We start from the raw sequence: 5,799 nt of genomic DNA, 5'->3' as shown, positions 1-5,799 counted from the left end.
GAACGTGAACAGTTCATTATTAGGTGAAGTGAAATGGGCTTTTGTTTAGATCAGTCACAGCCGTAAGAGCTCCCAGTGACACGGGCAGATAAACTGGGTAAAAAAATCCTTACTGGGAGCATCGCATTTGTGATGATTGGTGATGTTTATCTTATTAAATACAGTGGAAATCAATCGTTGAGGGTGAACCCCGTAAACTCACTTTAGTCTGACTTTTGGCTTGTGTGCTTTAGGGGAAAAGGTTGCATGTGTGCAAAAAAAGAGGTGCTTAAAACCGTTATTTATTTGGTTAATAGATACCTTACGATGATCACTGACTAGAGTTCAGGGATTATCCAAAGGCTGTATATATAAAGGGATTATCCTGAGAGTTATGTCAACGTTTATCCTTATTCTGGTCTTTCAGTTCACTCAAGTAATTAAAGTATGAAAGCTAAAAACAGTAGTGCGCTGATAAATCATTGTTAAAAAATATTACAAATTGTGTTAATTCAAGCCATATTTCTATTATTTCAGACAGCTTCTCAAGCTAGAAATACATTTGATCACCTGAAAAATGCTTTCTCATTATGCTGATATCACAAAAAAGTATATCAAAAAATATAAAGCTGTTTATATTGATAGTCAATATTGTATCAAATGGAGTAAAATAAGAATTTCTTTACCCGTTAACTCAGCCAACATTTTAGCATATACTTTATTAAATTATATTTACATTATTTAACATTCTTATTTATTAAAAAAACATTCAGTAACTGCTCATGCATGGATTGTGTGTTATAAACCATTAATGAATGTTAATGTTCTTCTTATAAAGGCATGATAATGACATTTAAGTAAAATGTCACCATAGTGTTTCACATCACAATCACTGACCGATACAGACACATTCAAATCATCTTGAGAATGACAAGATTCATTTTTTTTTTTTGTCATTTAAATTATGACAACCTTCTCCCTGGCTGTGGTTTCACCGATATCAAATGCTTTACACTTTATCGTTAATTATTTTTAAATATGGAAAGAAACAGCATTATAATGCATTTCTTTTTGACTCCTCTGCAAAAGCAATGTTAGGCCTGACTAAAGTGCCTGTGTTGTTGAGAGGTGAGGCACAGGGGCATAAACAACAGCGCAGGGCCTAGAGGACAGCTCTGAGATGCAGATCCCTCATCAGGAGGGATATAGAAATGTACGCCTTGTTAATTATTTAAAAGGCTGCGCAGGCGCAGGAGCTTTACCGATAACGCCGATCAGAGATGAGGGCTTGTTTGCTCACGGTTGAGGAAAACCTTGATAAAGAAGACCCGAGTCTCAACTTTGTAACCGCTTGACTTTTAGACCTTCCCTGTGTTCAGGGTGTGTCTGATGGATGGGCCTGCATTTCTCCTGCTTTAGAATCACCCTCCATAAACACACCCATGTCTTCAATACACTCCCCTCTCCAAGCCTAGACAGGTGATACAAGTGTATATTTATTTATTTCCTTTAATACTCTTCTTTATCTCCTCCGTTGTAAGTAGGCCTGTTAGATTGATCAATATTTAATTTTCTCGGAGAAGGCGTGGGGAGGAATCACAGTGACACTCAGGAAGTCTTCCCCCAGCATTCTCCCATCCTCTCCCTTCCTCATCTCTTGTCTCATTCAATTCCTCTATCAATCCCCCCGACATCTTCTCATTCACACCATCTTCCTGTTACTCTGTTAACCGTTGTTTCCCCATGCTGTACAAAGAAGGGTCCGCTAGCTTGGATCGTCACCGTGACAGAAAAACAGGGCTTAGGTTAACCTCTAATGTAATGAAGGATCATAAAGGGAGTTGCTGTGCCCTCTCGCAGGAAGACGTTGCTCTGAACAGGGCCCTTTGGTGACCTTTGATCCCATGGTCATTGCCCTGTGCTTGGATGTGCCCTTTAATGACTGAGCAGTCTAATCAATGGATCATTTTTCACTTTGAAGACTGGGAGGTCTAGCTTTTTATCATAAGCAGAGGAGAAGAGATCAACGATAAAAGAAAATAGGTTGTTGAATGTTGTCTTTTTTTCTGTTTCCATCTGTAACTGGTGGCAATCTTAGAAGACGCTGACCCGTTGATGATCTTTGCAAAACCTTGAATTTGCATCGGGGAACATAAAGGATGAGCAGTGACAGAGCAAAATCACTGCATTGCTTCGGTTTAAAAATGAGAAATTGGAGTCCATCGGGTCCTGCCAATAAAGCCTTGAGACAACTGCTTAGTCAGGTTCAACTAATCATGTGTTTTTGTCGATGTATTTTAAACGAATTGTCGTCGGTGACATGATCCATTATTATCTTGACCCTTGAGCCTTGTTTAATTAACCCATACATTTGATTTAATTCTGGCAAAACTAAACATTGTTCTTCCTTTTTTTTGGAAGGACAGATTTTGGAAAGTATCTCTTGTTTATGTTGAATGGCTTTGAATCGAAGCAGCAAACACGTGTTGCGAAAAATAAGGGTATTTTTTTTCCCTTCTTGATGCCATTTTACAGAAGAATGTTAAATGGATCTCTGTGATTAAAGACATTCTCACAGTTGGTCCAAATACCAAGCATCCCTGTTTTGCTCCTTATATATTATCTTTACAGTAGATGATCATGAAAGAAAGCTGATAGTTGTGACTGCAGGCCATCGCTGCTCTCGTCAGATAGAGGGCAGTGCCATCTTGGCTCTCATTATACCTACCCCCCCCCCCATTCCCTTTGCCTCTCTTGGTAATCGCCACCATAAGGATGAAGGAATTTCTCAGCACATGCCGGTGGTTTCTGTCTCGTTTCAACCTCTGCTTCCCATTGTGCGGTGAGGAATTTAAATTTTCATACACGGCAAGGAGAAATTACTGCAAAGTTGTTCCTGTCTCAGAATTCCTGGCTCGCTTTGAAATATCCCCTTTAAGGACTTTGAAATCGGGTGATAAAATGTTATCAGGAGGGCAACAATCGGGTTTGGGGTGGGGGCATTCTTTTATAGGTCTCTCACTCTCTGTGAAGTGGCAGCAGCCAGTTTTAGCCCTGTCTATCTGTGATCCACATAGCTGACTAATAGTGTTTTGCAGCATGTGATCTCGGGGGGCTTCGGGCCAGGTGTTGGTGTTAATGCTTGAGCCCTCACAACACCTGTTAGGGCAGCTTCAGTATTCATGCAGACTCTGGTTAACCAACCGGAATTACTCGGAAGCAATATTGCCAATTAAAAAACATTTTGTAAAAAAAGCTAGGGTTAGTACTACTAGGGTTGGGGTTAGGGTTAGTACTTAGTACAATGAAAACATACTGGAAAGTCATCTCTATAAACCAACATTAGCATGTGAATGAAGTGTCTGTAGGCAGCCAGACAAGATTTTGGTATGGTTCTGGTCTCTGTCAGAATTACATGTGTTGACCAATAATGTTTGAGAGCTTTTGTTAGCAAAACATGAAAAACACACTGAAAAATCCCTTGATATTTCAGGTTACACCGGAACCCAATATATTGGCTTTGCCCACAGAGACTAAATTGTAGTTAGACCGATTTTTCCAAAATGAAGGTTTTCTGCTACAGAGAGGCCACACTTTGATCCTTTATAAATACCTTATACGAAAGCTAACAGCCTTCATTCTTGTATAGAGATAGCTCAAATGACATTGCATGACCTAAATCTGTATCATGAAGACAATAAAGCTATCTTAATAGAAAAGTATCCAGTTTAGAAAATTATGGTCGGATTGTCAACAATGAAAAACAAGGCATTGGTTAATACTTTAATACTAATGGGTTAATTATGTGCACGACAAAGAGAGATTTGTTCTTTTACAAATGTGTTCTTTCAAGCATTTAATATAGCAACCAGTCCTGTTTTAGATCATATAAAGTGGCGGTTGTGTCATGGTCACAGGTTATCATTTGTCTTATTGATTGTTTTCGAGAATTGTTAAGTAGGCGGTCTTATCTATTATGAACTTGTCAGAGGGCAAATATCAGGGGGAGACAAAAAGGGAGACAAAAAGAAGAGGGATAAGTATTTTAGCATTATAGCTGCAAGATAAAGACCACGATGGACATAAGTCACAAATGTTTGTTTAGTGCAGTACCGTACAGTCCTTTCTAAATAAACGTCCAACGTCAGTTAACTTAGCATTAAGGTAACCTTACACAACAAAACCACTTGGTTGGGTTAAGGTATCAGAAGTACAGCTGCCCAAAAAAGTGACCATTGTTACATAAAATAAGAATGTTTGTTAAGTCACTAAAGTAAGTCCTTGTTGCCTTTACAAAGAGTGATCTCCTCTATGAAATGATTTTGTTTGTATGACCCATCCACCCCCTCTACAGTACTTAGATTTCTTAAATGGCCTTAGCTCGTTTTGTTTTCTGTATTTGAGTGGTTGAAACCAGGTTGAAACTTTGTCAACTTGTTTTTGAAATTGCCCTTAATTCTGGGGAAACATCTGGAGAAAGAGGAAGGGTCAGGAGTGACGGTAAATGAAATAAATTGGACACAGGATGGAACATAAGGGACTTACAACAAAACACATGAGGAAAGGTGAATTCCCCTGTTGGAAAAAGGTTTATTAAATCATATTCAACGCTCCACTACTTGCCCTTTGCCTCTCCTCTCAAACATCATTATGTGACCCTGCAGAAACCACACACTGCTTTTACAAGATGTTATGACCTCTTAAACAGTGGCACTTTAAAGAATTTCTCTCCTGCTCACTGGTCCACAGAGGCCAAGTTCTTGCCAGGGATTATCAAAGTTAACAGGATTTTAATGGGCCCGGGGAGACTGGTAAAGACCCAACAAGGGCCAGGTAGTGCCGTTCTCCTGCTACCCCTCTTGCTCCCTAATGCAGTCAGGCTGCACATCCAAGCACCGGCTAAATAATAAACAGATGGCCACTACCAAATATAGCCCGCCCCAGTTCAAACTACAAAGGGACCCCAAAATGAAATGATGGGGTATTAAAGGGGAGATACAATTTGCAGGTCAAAATGTAATGGTAACCCTTCACTGTGCAAATTGAAAATTAACCTTTGGGGGCAGAGAATTATTCACAGCTGATGTTGTACATGCACGGCGGGCGTTTTGCCCCTGGCAGAAAGAAAGCTAGGGGGGAAAGTGGGGAAATTGGTGATGATGAAAGCGGATCATATTTATGACTCTGGTTGTTCTCTCATGTGTCTCCCCTATTCACAACCAATTGCAGCAAAGAAAATCAGGAGGAACGATGAAAAGAGCAACGTAGGCCTATGTAGTTCCCAGAGTTCTCGCATAATATTTCCACTGCATATCACTTTTTTAAAAGTCTGTTAATTGAACCTGTCGATCATAAATCAGACCTTTCCGTGTGGCTAGAAGCTACATTTCCAAATGTTTGCAAAACAGAATGCCACTCGAATTATGGAATCCAAAACCAAATGAGTCAAGGTCCAATGAATTTTTCCCCTGGATTATTGTAATAATACAAATATGCTGGCCTCTTTTTCTCGAAGCATTAATCCATGCTCTAAACCCCCTCTGCAAGAAGCGGCTTATGATGCTAACCTTGTCATATTCAGCTGCTGTCAGCGAAAAGGCCGCTGTGCCGGGCCAAGCTGGTAAAGTGGCCTATTCATTATCCTAATCTCATTAGTTAAGATCTGTTAAGTAGAGACCGGTTTTAATGCATGCTTTTCCCTTTTAATTATTGACCATAAATACGTTGGAGTGCATTAGGGTCCTTGGGCGAAGAGTAGAGCGGCTCCTAATAGATTAGGGGACAAGCACATTATCTAAATGTATATATCTAACTAATCAT

The sequence above is a fragment of the Notothenia coriiceps genome, unplaced genomic scaffold (genome assembly GCF_000735185.1).
Source record: "Notothenia coriiceps isolate Sejong01 unplaced genomic scaffold, NC01 NC01_scaffold00005972, whole genome shotgun sequence".
Lineage (NCBI taxonomy): Eukaryota > Metazoa > Chordata > Actinopteri > Perciformes > Nototheniidae > Notothenia > Notothenia coriiceps.
This window is presented reverse-complemented; position numbering follows the sequence as displayed.